This window comes from Meles meles, chromosome 14, assembly GCF_922984935.1.
Source record: "Meles meles chromosome 14, mMelMel3.1 paternal haplotype, whole genome shotgun sequence".
Taxonomy (NCBI): Eukaryota; Metazoa; Chordata; class Mammalia; order Carnivora; family Mustelidae; genus Meles; species Meles meles.
The window spans coordinates 53,247,882-53,265,077 of NC_060079.1; the positions used below are offsets into that span (position 1 = coordinate 53,247,882).

The 17,196-nt window shown below is 36.6% G+C and overlaps 1 pseudogene; it reads left to right on the plus strand.

Moving 5' to 3' along the window:
* LOC123956074 overlaps positions 1 to 17,196 on the plus strand; it is a 155,061-nt pseudogene that overhangs the window by 9,487 nt on the left and 128,378 nt on the right.

Genomic DNA, 17,196 nt, shown 5'->3' on the forward strand with positions numbered 1-17,196 from the left:
ACAAGTAGGCAGAGGCAGGCAGAGAGGGGGGAAGCAGGCTCTCCACTAAGCAGAGAGCCAGATGCTGGGCTTGATCCCAGGACCCTGGGATCATGACCTGAGCCGAAGGCAGAGCCTTAACCCACAGAGCCACCCAGGCACCCCTCCCAGTGCTCTGCTTTTATGAGCCTTTTTGTTTCCTAGGAAGAAATGGAGAATTCACTTATGGTATTTGGCCAGGACTGCCTAAATATTGTGATAGGAAGGGCCTTATAGGAATTTTGGTCACAAGGTCAGCAGACAAATGTCATGGACTCTGGACTGAACCCAATAGGGTTTTTCCCTTGTTCTGTGCTTCCAAAGATACCTTGTTGCAGAGGAAGAGGCCAACCTAGTCTTCAGTAAGAAATCAGAAGGCAAACAAGGAAAAGGTAGACCATATAGAGAGACCAGTCATAGGAAAACAAAGATGGAACAAGGTACAATGTGAAGGGAGGAAGCTCTGGAGAAAGTCTTGTTTCCACCTCTATATCTTAGCATCCCTCAGACAGGTAACCTTGGTCAGCATCATAGAGGAGATAAAGGCATACAAAAGGACCAAACAAGCATAGATTTGGAAAGACCCAGAAACTCCAAGAAGGACAGATGTGCAACAGCACATTATTAAGTACAAGGATGAAACATGGACAAATTTGGATATTATCTTAAATTTGGCAAATTATAAAGAACTTTTTTGAAAATAATTGGGCACAGTTGCAGATAAAATTATAGTTCTATGGTACTCAAGGGTACTGCTTATAGCTGCCTTGCTTAGCCTTTGTATTTGAATGACACTTCAAAGATACTTTAAAAAGCATTTTGGGGGAAAAAAAAAAAGCATTTTTGGCAAAAGGTACAGGTGCAACCAGGAGTAGAAAATTTATCTTCAAATAACAGTGAAACAACAGAAACACCCACAAGAAGAACAAGACAAAGACTTCCCCAAGTATCAAGCCATTCAGTCTTACTTTCTTGAAGAGGCCATTAATACATTAATACAGGCCATTACTACTCTACATCGAGGAGAGTAGCATATATGATATTCCTCCAGTGTCTTCATAATTTCAGCATGACCTTAAATCTGTGAAGCAGCATGCTCATGTAAATAGTGTCCAACCACAGTATAAAACTGTACAGCATTTGATATGGCCACACCTCTTTATAATCTAAGTTGATTTTCAAGGAATCTTTAGGGGGTCATGAAATCCATTCTGTGCCTCATGTAATCACTAGTAACCTCTCTCTTGTCTCCTCTTTTTTTGTTTTGTGCTTCCCATTGAGTATATACCCAATTTCGACAGGATGGTCTTTGGCTTAACTTCAACCTTTTCCATGACAGGAAACACCAGGAAACCTTTCGTACCAGTGAGTTCTACTCTGGTAGGAAAGTTCTTTAAAGTCTACAAAGAATCTGTGGAATGCATGACCATGTGAAAAGTTTTTCCATTATCATTTTGCTTCAAAATGGCTGAATGAATTAGAAATAAAATTGTGGTTAAACCATTTAGCACTATTCTAAATATGGACATATCTATAATGTCCCTTAAATTATGCAAAGATTTCAGGTTTGAAAAAGCTATAAATTATTCTCCTTGCTTATCAACTGTCCTCACATATTTTTGCTTTGTATTATTTATATTGACTTTTTTTTACGGTTATCATTATATTGAGTATCTCTAAGTTATACTTGTCTCTACATGTATATATTTTTTTAATTTATTTATTTTCAGCATAACAGTACTATTTATATTGACTTTTAATTATTTCCATTACTACATGTGAAGAAATTGTTTTGCACATTCATTCAAATGTCCCATTGAACATTAATGCGTCAAGTATGATACCAAATTATTCTGTTCAGAAGCAGCTAAGTTGGTAAGTAAATGAGTAAAGAATTTTGTTTTGAATAAATACATTTTTTTTTGAACTGTCATGGGTTGAACTGTATTCCTCCACCAAATTCATATGTTGAAGTCCTTACCCTCCCTGCCTCAAAATGTGAGCATATTTGCAAATAGGATCTTTATAGAGGTGATCAAGTTAAACTATCAGTACAGTGGGTTCTAATCTACTATAATTGGTATCCTCATAAAAAGGGAAAATTTTGACACTCAGATACACACAGAGGAAAGGCAATGTAAAAAGACAAAGACATTTACAAGCTAAAGAACAAATTCTCCCCTTTTAGAGTCAGAAAGAATCAACACTGTTGACCTTTTGATTTTAGACTTCAGACTTCAGAACAATGAAGTGAGACAATACATTTCTGCTAAGTAAGCCATCCAATCTGGTACTATGTTACAGCAGGCTTAGCAAACTAATACAAGAACATGCATTTATAGTATATTGGAATAAGCACCAAATAAAACAGGGATGGTTTTCATTTCCAGGCATTTGCTACTCTCTGGAAACATTTTTGGTTGCCACAACTTGAAGGGTGGGTACTACTGGAATCTAGAATATGGATGCTGCTAAATATCCTACAACATATAAGACAGCCCTCACAACAAAGAATTATCTGGGTCAAAATGCACATAGTGTCAAAGCTGAGAAATGAATAAAGCATCAGAAATCAAGGTCTTTGTCACCTACCATGACTTGTTTGTCAGATGCTTAGATAATCATGACATTTGGTGTTAATAGCTATAAAATGGAAATATACAGTACAGATGAAAGAAATAATGTATATGGTGGTGTGCAAAGAGGAAGGTAAGTGAAAACAAACAATTGAAGTCATGATGCCTTTCAGTGTTGTTATGTGATGGGCAGGGGTGAGGTGGAAGTGGGATGGGGAAGGACAGTCACATACATTACCCACTCTAAAGCCAAGTCATTAGGGGAAGTATTTGTGTATAGAAAAGACAATTTTGCCTATGGGTTAATTTTACGTAATTTTTGCCTCCTATTCTATTAAGGTCAGTCTTTATGGTACCTTTGGGAAAATTAGAGAGATGTACCCCACTCCGGGAAGACAGCTCTGCAGTGGGTAGAGCTCAGGCAAAGCAAAATGTAGCCCCTTCTCCATGGTAGACACTATCCTCTCTTGGGCTAGGCTACATGAACTAGACTTCAGTCCTCCATGCCCCCTTGACTAGGCACTTTTGTGTACAAGTTTCCAAATTGTACAGCAAGGTATAGGGCCTGACTAGGGCTTTGAGGGTATATTGCTAATTCCAGATTAATTTACAGAATAAGTTACACTAATGCATTCCCCCTGAGACAATCATCTATCTGTGGCCCTTGAAAGGGCAGATGACACCCAGGGAAGGCTGAGAGAGCTGCGTAGGGAGAAGGCAAAACAAAGACTAATGGGAACATCAAGCAAGAACACATCTTCCATCACAGAAGGTAAGAGGACACAAGTCAAAAGATTGGGACTCAGATGCATAGGACCTTGGAGAAGTGTTGATCAAGGCAAAGGAGATCTATATTTCTCATATTCTCTGTGGTACTAGGAAATAGGATATGTCTAAAGAAGCTCTGTATTCTGTAACACTATCTGAGAAACTTGCTAATTTCATTGAACTAATTAAATATGATGGTTAATTTTATGTCACCTTGGCCAGGCCACAGTGTCCAGACATGTGGTCAAACATTATTCTAGATGTTTCTGTGAGTATTGTTTGGAATGAGATTTAACATTTCCATCAGTGGACTTTGAGTAAAGAAGAGTACCCTCCACTTTAACCAATAATATGGGTGGGCCTCTTCAAATCAACTGAAGCCCTTATGGATCAAAGACAGACTTCCTGAAACAGCAAGGCATTTTGACGTAAGACTGCCTTTGGTATTGAACTCAGCTCTTCCCTGGGACTAGCTATCCTTCCACAGTTGCGGTAAGCCAATTCCTTAAAGTCTCTGTCTCTTTCTCTCTCTCTCTCTACACACACACCCTATTGCTTCTGTTTCTCTGCAGAACACTAATCCATTAAGCACCTACTATAAATAAATAATTTAACATTTCTTATGCTAAGAAAGCCAGGAAATATATCAAGCACTTAGCATGGGTTTTTCCATTTGAGACTCAACTCAATCTGGAGGAAGACAGTTCTATTTTTCAAGGTATACAAATGAGGAAACTGAGGCACAGGAACAATAAGTAACTTAGCCAAACTACTGAGCTAGAGATTCTACCTCCCTGGGGCACCTGGGTGGCTCAGTCTTTAAGCATCTGCCTTCAGCTCAGGTCATGATCCCAGGGTCCTGGGATCCAGCCCTACATCGGGCTCCCTGCTCAGCGGGAAGCCTGCTTTTCCTTCTCCCATTCCCCCTCTTTGTATTCCCTCCCTGTCAAATAAATAATAAAATCTTTAAAGGAAATAAAAAGTAAAGAGATGCTACCACTCTGACATCAGAACATGTAATCTTAGCAATGGTCCTATTGTAGTCAAAGCCAGGTACCAAGCTACGTCCAGGGGATAAACGGTAAGGTGGGCATGGCATTAAAGGCATACGAAATAAATCGAGCCCTACAGTGAGTGACCCATAAATGTTTGTTCAGCTACAGTAAAGCATAGGACAGTAGCCCATCAAGTTAAACAAGAACAAAATTTTGATGAAGCAAATATCAGATACTTTACTATTCCTGTCCAAAAAAAGCAGGGCAAAGTGGGCACCAACAGTGGCCATTTTTACCACAATATATTCATAAGTTGTATGGACCAGGTATAAAATTTTAAAAAGGCATTACATTGCATATAAAAGTGGCTCTACCCTACATCTGGAAATTACTGAGCCTTTGGAAAGAGTGATGCTTAGACAGTGTAATGTTAGTCTCTTGAGAGAAAAATGAACTAGATTTGTTTTTTAAAAATTTTCTCTTGTATATTTCAAGGTTTATAACTCCCAGAGAGATTCGTGTGCATCTCTGCTTGAATGCAGGCTCATTATGTTTGGAACAAAACAGGAGCAATGTGTCCTGCAGGTGTGATGTTTTTTCAAGCAAAACCATTAGTCCACCAGGACTTGCCCATTAAGCGTGTGTCTTTTTACAACCAGCTGGATCACTTCCTATTACTCATAACAGGGTTATTTACAAATGAGAAGCTGAAGGTGTAACGTTGTCTACCTCAGTCAAGGTATTTTCTGTTCTTTTAAGAATATATAAAATTAAGCAACAGAAAGGAAACACATTTCCTGCCAGTTAACGAGATGCTAGTTAAGAGCCTGAGGCAAAGCCCAGGGCCCTGAAGCTAACCGGTCATTAACTGCTAGGAAATGCCTATCACCACTGGTGATACAGGAGAGCCCAGTCCAATGTAGGGGAAATGCTCACCTCTGCGTGATGGGATCACTGAAGGATGCAAGACAAACACGGAACAATCCAAGGAATCTTTTCTCATAGATTCCATCGGAAATCAGTTCCATCATACTACAGCTGCCTTTTTTTTTTTTTTTTTTTTTTTTTTTTTTAGTGAAAAGAAAATAATAACATCCAACTTTTTCCTCCTGGTTTTTTGTTTTTTCAAAGCTTTTATTTTCTCCTATGTAATGGCAAACTCCACATGTAGGATCTGATTACAGATCTGGAGCAAACAGTAGGAATTTTAATAAAAGACCTTAAGATGAATGTCTGCTATGTTCTATGCTTCATTTTGGTTATGAATTGCACACAGTGCTGTTTTATTCTGTCTTGACCAAGAACCAAAATGAAACCAAACCTCTGCCAAATACTTAACTTGGGCTAATCTTAAAGCACTAGTAAATTTACTCCCTAGAAATATTCACAACATGCCATTCCTACTTGATTAAAGATGTGAAAAATCAATTTGGGTTTGAAACAGCCTTATACCTTGGAGCTGCTGCTGTGATATATTTCTTTTGGCTTTGGTTTCCAAAATGTCAGCACAGATGGAGAACCTAAAAAGTAGAATGATGTGCAAGGGTCCAGGAAAAAGAAACCAAAACGTTTCTCCTACTGCTGAATGTCCCAAGTTCCTTGATCCCCACCCCGACTCAGAGTCTTCTTACTGCTTCTTACTACCCGACTTCTTACTGCTCCCTCTATGGGCCTTTCTTCACACATTTCCATTTGTTTCTCCTTGACCACCAATCCACAGGGCTTCGGAGTTCTTCAGAAGCTCCAGAAATGATCAATTAACACCAAAAGTAGTACGGAACAATGCAGACAGTTCCCTAAGATTAAATGGAATAGGAAGGTTTTACATCATTTACCCTATAAAACCAAATCTCTTTTTTTAAATTAATTAATTAATTTTTTTTTTGGTAAACATATATTTTTATCCCCAGAGGTACAAGTCTGTTTACACACTTCACAGGTTTACACACTTCACAGCACTCACCATAGCGCACCCTCCCCAATGTCCATAACCCCACCCCCCTCTCCCAACCCTCCTCCCCCCAGCAACCCTCAGTTTGTTTTGTGAGATTAAGAGTCACTTATGGTTTGTCTCCCTCCCAATCCCATCTTGTTTCATTTATTCTTCTCCTATCCCCTTAACTCCCCCATGTTGCATCTCTACTTCCTCATATCAGGGAGATCATATGATAGTTGTCTTTCTCTGATCGATTTATTTCACTAAGCATGATACCCTCTAGAGAACCAAATTTCTTAATTCAACATTTCTTTATCCAGATATCACTGTTTTTGCCATCAACAAGGGGTAGGTGTTTGCAGAATCTTTCTTGATCCAGTGCTCAGTCTTTGAGTGTCACAAGCAAGAACACATGCATTGTCCCAAACTTGCATGAAAACCTAGTGTTAGCAGTGACTATTCCTTCAGGAGACAGTTTAACTATCTGTTGCTACTCCCCAAAACATCCCTTCCAGGCACATAAACACTCACACTGCAAGGAATCTGCTAAGTGAAATTTTCTCCATCTTGATCAGACACATACTTTCAAGCATGTGAACCCTACCAACATGAGCTAGGTTTTGACTCACTTTTGAGAGGTAACTGCTCATGTAAAGCATTTAAAGAGGCAGAAGGAGGTGACTTTGTCAGAATGTCTTCTTAATTCAATATGGAATCATCTTCTTGCTATAAAAAGCCTACTGCTATTAGTAAAAGAAATCCAGAGGAAACTCATTAGTGATGCCATTTTAGTAGAGGCTCTCCTTGGTTGGGAATTTCATTAGGTTCCTCACTCTGCCGGTCCCAAACATTTGGTAAAGTGGAAGGTAGGGAGGGTAGTGCTTACTCAATTTAAAAGGATGGGTGAAAGGAACAAGCAGAAGAGCATGTTTTATCTAGTGAACCTAGGTACCTACCTAGAGTTTCCTTCTGTGGAGGAGTTAAAGAATAGCATTTCTCTCCTGTCCATCATATGATCAAATTTCACTTCCTTATCAGATTAGACATCTTCATTTTTCTGGCAGTGTTGGTAAAGCAAAGATAGTTATGGCTTTAAATGGAATTGGACTGATTTAATAAGCTTTATGAGAGTAGACAATTTTACCTTGGTAATAGTTTATGACACTACCACCAGTTGTCTTCATGTTAGAGAGCTAAGCATTCAAGGGCACAGGGTTTGAAGTGAACTTTTCATGACTGCAGAAAAGGTCAGCCAAAATTGGGAAGAATTTGGTTTTCCTAAATTGTTAGTGATTGTTTGGGGGGGGGGTTGTTTTTATTGTTTTTTTGGGGGGGGGCATGCTCATTCACACAATCAGGGAACATAAACCTAGTCTAGTTCAAATTCTCCAACAAGCTGAATGAAGCCTCTTATTCCTTATCTCTTCTCTCAAATATTGTGTTTGAGGAGAATAAGTTGTTTCATGCCACTCCATCAAGAATTACATATTCAAGGGGTGTCTGTGTGGCTCTGTCAGTTGAGTGTCTGACTCTTGATTTCAGCTCAGGTCATGGTCTCAGGGCTGTGGATTCAAGCCCTGAGTCGGGCTCAATGTTCAGCAGGGACTCTGCTGGAGATTCTCTCTCTCTCTCTCTCTCTCTCTCTACCACTCCTCTCCCTCTTTCTCTCAAAACAAATAAATCTTTAAAAAGTAATTACATATTCAAATCAAAGCATATCATTACCAATTATAGTACTCTCTAGTTACAAGACACCTTAAAGTCATTTTTAATTCTTGTGGATGTTTGCAATTGGGAAATTTTAGAGCTTCCCTTTTGCATGCAAAGAAAAAAAAATACCTTTACAAGGTAAGTGATGATAAAAATGTCAAGTTCTTCAGTCATAGAGGATTCTTCTTCAACTACTACTACTTGCTACACTCATTTAACTCCATTCTCATGGTAAGACTAGTCCTTATCTTACTTGTCTCTAGTCTTCCATAAAATTAGTTGGGTTTGAAAATGGAGATATTTTGCATGTAAATAAATGTAGGTAAATTTTTCAATCTAACAATCAATCTTTGGGACAGCCTGACATGAATTTGTCAATCACTATAACTGCTCCAACACTATTACAATTAGTTCATTGCTTGTCATTACATATGCCAGTAAATACTTTTCTTTCAGACTGTGCTTGTTCTCGTCATTTACTAAGGCATGTACATCTTCCTCATGTCAATCCAAGACTTTCTGTGCAATGACTTCAGAAAATAATTCCAAAACTTTCCTGAGGAAGCTGAGTGAGGAAGGCATTGCAGCCTGATTGCCTTAAAACATCAACCAAATCTCACCCAAATTATCTAGATTAAAACTGTATATTTTATTGGGTTACAAAATGTTTCATAATCATGGATGGATATCTGCGTATGTCATGAGAGTGTACAAAGATTAATGTTTGTGTTTTTAGTAAAATGACTCTTGCTAATTTGTCACAATATAGCCTCACATGCCTTTCTGTAAGTTAGGGCCTAGATGCAAAAGTAAGCTAGATTCTAGTGGAGTCTAGTGAATGGACTTGCTCATACAAGATAGCAAGAACGAAGACAGTCACTTATTATTTAAGTGGAGAAAGACTTACAGGTAGAATAACTTGGAGAAAATGTTATTACTAGATGTGTATAATGTTTTAAGAAAGGGAAAAACCATTATAAGACACTATGTACAGTATGATTCTTACCAGAAGTGAATTAAATACTAGAAATATACAGTCATTAAGGACAAAACAAAGAAAAAGCAGAAATTTTTAGATTTAGAGGGTTAACAATAATATCATCATCTTTTCCCTTTGACTGTATTACCACTACTTTTAACTTGCTTAAAACCAGTTAAGTGGATTCATAATTATATCATTTAATTTTGGTGAAATTAAAGGAAGATAAACCACAGCAGACTGCAAGGGTGTTTTAAAGCCACCTCTCAAAGAAACTACAACTTGCAGCTAATGTTAATCATCTACACTCAAGCAAATAATTAAGCGGTAGAACTGACATCTCCCACTCCTATATAAGATCTTCACTAACCATATCACACCTTAGAAGCAATAACCATCTGACTATTCAAAATAATCAAGAAGAGTATTTGGAGTATGTGTGTCTACACGTATTTGAGAATAGTCTCAAGTGCATTCTGCCTGAAGATATTAATGATAGTATAAAACTATCACATTAGCAACATTTTTATATTATATAATTATATTATATATAATTATATAATAATTATATTATATATAATATATAATTATATATAATATAATTATTATATAATTATATATAATATAATTATAATATATAATATATAATATAATTATATAATATAATACAATATAATTATATAATATAATTATATAATATATATATTATATTAGCAATATAAAAAATGAACTTCCGAGACAAAGATAGAAAATGACAATTTTAAGGGATGTTTAAGTTATATCATACACAGCGCAGTATTTTATCTAATTTTTCAATGAAACCTTATGGCATGTGTTTAAAAATTTCCTAAGACTCTTTCACTACTCCGTGAAAACCCAGTGTCATGCACCAATGAGGAAACTTTCCAACAACAGGAAATGGATGGCAATGACTTAATGAGAACAGGAACACAGTCTAAAACATGAGCAAAGATCATTTCTTTTTCAGAAAATACTGCTAGGATATAAAAGATATTGCCAAAGACTGGAGGAAACAAGTCACATGTCATATAGTGAAAGATTTGTTCCTTTGAATCAAACCATGGATTATGGTATATTTCAGCTTATGGTATTCATTATGTGTGGTTTCAGTAATAATAGGTACAAAGAACTGCTATTTTTGTGTGAGGCACTAAGGGTAGTTGCCTGTGACTGGACTGGAGACAGGGATTTGCATTAAGAAGTCAGATATATTCTGCCTGTGAAATTCATTCACTGCATCTTTCATAGAGCAGCTGTTGCAGCCAAGAGTTGAAACCAGCAGCAAATAAACTCAATAAACTGCTACAAGATGTCAATCAGGGCTCCTGAAGCACAGCACCAACCATCTGCAATACAGTATGAATAATACACCTTGGGGCTGGGCCACAGTGGAGGCCTTGCTTTAGGTGTGGTCCCAGCTCCCCACCCCAGAAGTGTATTTCAGCATCTGACTCTTGATTGCAGCTCAGGTCATGATTTCAGTGTGGTGACATTGATCTTGGGCTTCCCAGTGAGTGGGGAGTCAGCTTGGGATTCTCTCTCCCTCTATCAATCAATCAATCAATCTTGAAAAAAAATACTAAAATATATTAAACCCAGCAGGTACAACAGGGAAAAAATGAATACTTATTACCTTATTTTCAACAAATGCTTTAGAAACCTGGGGTTGAAAAATTACATTTTATTATTTGGTGGACAGAACCATTTAGATCTATCCTTGTGAAAAAATATTTTTCAGATGTAAAAGCCTTAAAATGTAGTATCAAAATAAACCTCCAGAACCAGATTTTAAGTTGTTATATCATGAAGTGCTCAATGCAGACTTAAAAAAAAAAACACCAAAATTCAGTTATATTGCTCTAGTTTTAATAAATTTTGTGGGTGTAACAGTATTTTGTACTGGTAAAGAAAATTCAAAATTTAATGTTTACTTCAACTTTTGCCAATCTTCTGAAATTTCTATTTCATGTATATTTCCACTATTTAATTATATTAGTTCACTAGCAGAAGCAAAAAATAAAAACCAATGTATATATATTCATTTGGAGATCTAAAAGTTTACTTAATAGGATATGTAATTTTAAAAATGTAGTCAACTGCTCTTCATAATAGATGTGTTCAGACTTTAAACATAGTAAGAGAATGTTTAGAGAAAAGATCCCTTTCATATTATAAATAAGCATATCTAAATCAATTTATTTTTTATATGGATTAGGTCAGAAGTTAAAAAGATATTTCCCCATGCCAATATTATTCCTCCCAATTGTGTCATGCCTTTTTGATAACACTGTTTTCGCTGCTATGAAGGTTTCGGGACCTCACTGGTCTGGCAGTACAGTCAGAACACCAGGAAAGCAGTGTCTGTTTCAGAAAGAGATTATTTCCCCAAATGAGACTCTGATCTCCAGAGAGAATAATACCTTTATTTTCTTAAGCCTTCTGATAGCTCATGCTTCTGTTTAAATACCAACACTCTATAAAAATCATAGCCATTTATCTTGCAATTCAAGAATTCTCTACAGTTGCCACATAGTAGTTTTATTACAGAAAAAAAATGGGAAATAAATTTCTTCACTATCCCCAAATCGGATAATGGAACTCACATCTTTCTCCTTGTCCAAGTTATTTATCTGGGACTTCCTGGTAAGTACTCTATACTTCATGTGAGCATCATATTGGGTACACAAAGTGAGTATTTGACTTGGGAATGGGGATATTGTTTTCCATTTGTTTGCTAACAGCTGAAAGTATATTTAAAATATATATATACATATATCCCTAAATGACAATAAGTTTATTTCTATTATGTTTTGAAATTTTGAAAAATATTTTTCTTATACTAAGCCTAATAAATGTTCATTGTAAAAAATAAGAATAATGAAAAAAATGTAAAACAATGAACTCTCATATAAAATGGGTAGAAGAATAAATTTATATCCCCTCTAGTAAAATTAGAACTATATATCCCTGTAACCTAATAATTCTACTTCTAGATATATCCCCAGAGAAACCCTTAACACCAAGCACCAGGGCATACAGTCATCTTCTTGGCAGCACCATTCATTATAGCTCTAAACTGCCAACAAATAAAATGTCCATGGAAAGTAGAATCCATTACTGAAAGTTCACACATAGAATACTGTACAGCAAAAAGGGAACAAATGAACTACAGTTACACATTATACGGAATACTGCACAGAAATGTAAATAAATGAACTATTACTACATGCTATGGGAAATACCAAAAAGAAATAGAAATAAATGAAAACTGAATGCTTCATGGAATACTGTATAGGACTGAAAAGTAAATGCCAACTTCATGCTTTATGTGGAATGCTATATTTATTAACCTGGATCAATCTCACAAACAATGTTAAGAAAAAAATGCAAGTCACGGAAGATTATTCTCATTTATTACATCTAAAGCAAGAACAGAACTAAACTATATTTTAAAGATATACTTTTATTTAAAAAAAGACAAGGGTCTAAAGATATATAACAAGTGAATGGTTATCCCAAATCAGGGTAATGGTTATCTCTTATCCTTATCTCTTATTTCTTATAGGTTCCTATAACAAAAATACCATAGACTAGTGGTTTAAACAACAAACCTTTGTTTCTCACAATTTTGGAAGCTGGTAAGTCCAAGATCAAGGTGCCAAAAGATCTCACTTCTGGTGAAAGCATACTGCCTGGCTTGTACACAGTCACCTTTTCCCTGAACCTTCACCCTGAGTCAAGAAAGGAATCATCTCCCCCATGTCCCTTTTCTACAAGGGCACTAATCCCATTCTTAAGGTTTCTACTCTCATTATCTATTTACTTCCCAAAGTCTCCACCTTCCAAATACCATCATCACATTGGAAACTAGGCTTCAGCATATGAATTTGGAGGTAGGGGAGGAGACACAACTATTCACTTCAAAGCATCTTTAGACAGAAGGGAGAGAAACGTGACTGCTGAAGCGTACATAGGCTGGGTTTTAGCTCAAAAGTAAGGTGTTGATAGAGTTATACTTAATATATGATATCTACCTAAATAATCACAGCATTCGCCTCAATTTTTACCAGAACATCCACTCAAAATAGATACAAATGAGAAAGGACACAAGATTTTATAAGACTTAGTAACAGGTTATTTCAAAGATACTTAAAAAAAAAAACAACTAAGGTATATCAGTTATGGACTGCATTCAACTGCAAGTAACAGAAAATAAGACTAGCAGTGGTTCATCATATATACTAAATCTTGGGTTAGCAGTCAGGGGTGATACAGCAGCTCTGTGTCATTAAAGACCAGCCTCATTTTTCCCTGCTTTGCTGTTCTCTATAAGGCTTTTGTCTTCGTGGTAGCATATATCGTGGTGCTATATCTCAGTGCATCACGTCTAAAATGTAAGCAGTGAACTCAGGGCAACAAACAACTTGAGTCCTTTCAACTTATACCTGGCATTGCACAGCTATCTTGTTACCACAAAGACACAAATCACATGCTGAAGACAGTAGAGGGTAAAAATAACAAGACGAGATCTTTGCCTTTTTCCTCCTTTGGAAGATGTGCTCAGAAAAAGGTATGAATATGAAAATAAAATAGTTTGCTTTTTATGAGTATTAGGACAAATGTAAAAATCACTATGCAGATTTAAAGAAATTGGGGCCTATAATTACTTTTCTCTCTGTTCTCACATTTCCAACTTTTTTTTCTTCACGTATCCAGGGAATTCATACCGCCTTATAACCATTGAAAGGGCTGCAAGGAGCTGAAAGGGTAAGTAAAATCAGTTTCAGTAAGAGCTCCCTTTCTCCTTCTCTCTTTTTTAAAGCACTTCTATGCATCCTGGTTCCACAAATAATTTTTGTCGGAAGTAGAAGAACTTATCTTCCATGCGAAAATCCAGAGTCTGGGATGCGACACCATTTGGACCTATCCTTGTTTCCAATAAATCATTCTATCTAGGTTCCTATAACGTGATTTTCTTAAAGATTTTTTTTTTAAAGATTTGATTTATTTACGAGAGAGAGAAAGTGAGAGAGAGCACAAGCAGGGGGTGCAACAGAGGAAGAGAGAGAAGCAGGCTCCCTGCTCAGTGGGGCTCAATCCCAGGACCCTGAGATCATGACCCGAGCCAAACGCAGATATTTAACCAACATCTGAGCCACCCAGGTGCCCCATCCTAGAACATGATTAATATCATGGGAGCCCAAATGTTTCATCTACATAGTGGTCTTCTAGACTTCTCCTGAACCTGACTTAAGGATAACTGTGATCTTCAGATGCCTAATTCTTTCTTGAAGGAACAAGAATTTGCATTTCCCCCCCTTCTCACATCTTCTCCAGGATGAAAACAGAAACAAACAAACAAAGAAAATGTATACTGAAAATGTATAGAACCCTAGAAATATTGAGGTGAATACTTCAGAACTGTTTGAACTCTTTCTATTTCCATAAAGACTTCAAAACATTATGACAAAATCATATGGTAAGAACAATAATGGCCATGGAGACAAACCCAGTTTTAAGTTCTAATGCTGTTATTTACCAGTTGTGTAAGTTCCTGAAGCTTCTTATTCCTCATCTGCTATATCAGAAGAATAAACCTATTTCCTAGGGTGATTATGAGTATTATCTGAAAACATGTCTCATGCTTCTCAAAATTCCTCAAAGTACTTTGCTTTGAGTCAGGAAAAATCATGGTGCAGCCTCCTGGAACATAAATTTTATTTTAAGATTGAGGAGTAAGGGAAGTTAAAGTAATTTGACTCATAATGTAAAATATTGATTAGATATTAAGACAGGCACATATCATTAGAGTTCAAGATTCACATGAATACATAAGCTAAAACAAGAAAAACCTCAAAGAAATTGGACTTTCAGTGAGTTGTCACAAATATACACAAGGCATGCATACACTGCTTCTAAAACTTATCACCAAAGGATACATAGTGGAGAAGCATGAAATTTGTGGCAGCTCATCTTTGTGGATATATTAATAGATACTCAATAGCAATAAAGAAAATTTCCTTATCTGGGCAAAATTTCTTATGAAGTTAGCATTATACATCACACCAAGTATAATATATCCACAAAGATGAGTGAAGGAATGATAATATATCAGATAAATGATAAAAAGCATAACATGTCTGACAATCAAAACCCCTTGAACCTGGCAGACCAGGAAAGGAATGGGATTTGGGGGGAATCGAGAACTTGAGGGAGGGTTGCTAGCCTGAGGCAAAGCCAGAGGCTATTTGTCCCATATAATCATTTGCTTCCTAAAATGACTTCTTTACCAAAATATGTACAGACATTGGCTGGTGATAACAGAGAGATACACTGACTTGCTAATAAATTCTTAAGTTGGCAACTTGGTGCTTAAACGAACAGGAGGAATGTGCACCTCTCTCTTTTCATCCTTTGTATCATCTTACAGATAGAACGAATAACACTAGATTAGCTTTTACAGTTTTGTAAGTAGGTATAGTAATCAAGATTTTCAAACAGGACTGCAATTTATTAGATCATACTACAAAATTCAGCTAGTCAACTAAATTTTTTGTTAAATATAATAAAGTATTTTAGTGAATTTGAATAGAATATTTTCAAAAAAGATAGCAGAGAGCTTTTATATAGTAAAAGTAAGTACTGTATTTAGAAAAATAGAAAAATTTAAAAATACTGTATTTTTTTAAAGATTTTATTTATTTATTTGACAGAGAGAGAGATCACAAGCAGACAGAGAGGCAGAGCAGAGAGAGAAGGGAAGCAGGCCCCCTGCTGAGCAGAGAGCCCAATGCGGGACTCGATCCCAGGATCCCGGGATCATGACCTGAGCCGAAGGCAGACGCTTAACCCACTGAGCCACCCAGATGCCCCCAAAATACTATTTAGAAAAGTAAATGTTTCTAGAAACTTTTGTTTCAGTTATCTGTGAATTGGGTTAGTGTGTGTATCCGAGGCTGGCCCCTATGCAAAACGAATTGTGTATTGTGGGTGGTAGGAAAAGCTTGAGAGCCCCTGATGGAAAGTACCCATCGATTTTATAGATAATGAAACTGAAGCTCAAGAGTTTAGAGGTTTTCCTCAAGCCAACTGTGAATTTTTTGTTAACGTTAGGCCTTAAAATAACATTCAGGTCTCCTGATTCATCCCAAATTTATTTTTTTGTTTTCTGCCAAATTTTTCTATCTTGCCACCTAATCAAAAGACTTGAAATCTTATTTCTTATTTTTTCTTTAGGAAATACCCCAGTCATATTTAAATAAGTACCCAAAATTTTCCTGTTAAAGTACTTTCGTTTGGAAAAATATGAGAAACTAGGTTTATCCTCAAAGGCCTTGCCTCTTTTCATAAAAAGTTTGTGGTAGGCAATCTCTGAGATGGCCCCCAATGATCCAACTTCTGGTATTCATCCCCTTGTGTAACCCCCTGCCCCTGAGGCTAGGCTAGACCCAGTCACTCAATTCTAATGAGTAGAATGCAATAAAGTGATGTTACATCCAAGGTTGGATTCAAGGAGATTGAAACTTCCATCTCGCTTACTCCTTCTGTTAACTGCCCAATAGTGTGGCCTCTGTGGGAATGAGCTAAGGGAAACTCTAGCAACACCATTAGGAAACTAAGGCCCTCAGTCCAACAAGTGGTGAAGAACTGAATCCTGCTGAGAACCACATGAGTGAGCTGGGAGCCTCCTGCTCCAGTAAGCAGGAGTGAAGGCCACAGCTCCAGCCCATACCTTGGTAAGAGTCTTATGGCAGACCCTGAGCTAAAGGACCCATCTCAGCTACCTGTCAATTCTTGACCCACAGAAGTTATAGAAAATAAATTGTTTGTAGTTTCAAGCTGCTAGGTTTACAGTAATTTGTTATGAAGCAATAGAGAAGTACTATACCATTTTCCCCCATTGGCATATGAAAAAAATATCAGTAAAATAGTGATTTTTTTTCCCATCAGAAAAAGAAATGGTCACAGTGGCTTTTAACACAAATAATATCAGGGGCCTGACAAGATGGAAAATGAGGAAAAGTAAAGCAAAGGCATAGGAGACTATAATGTGAAATATAGGGTTGATAGTAAGTTACAAAAGGTAATGTGATTTTTAAATTTTTAAAAAAATATGTAGATAAGTATTGATAAGGATAAAGAAATTAGAAAACCTCATACATTGCTGATGAGGATACAAAATGTTACCATCAC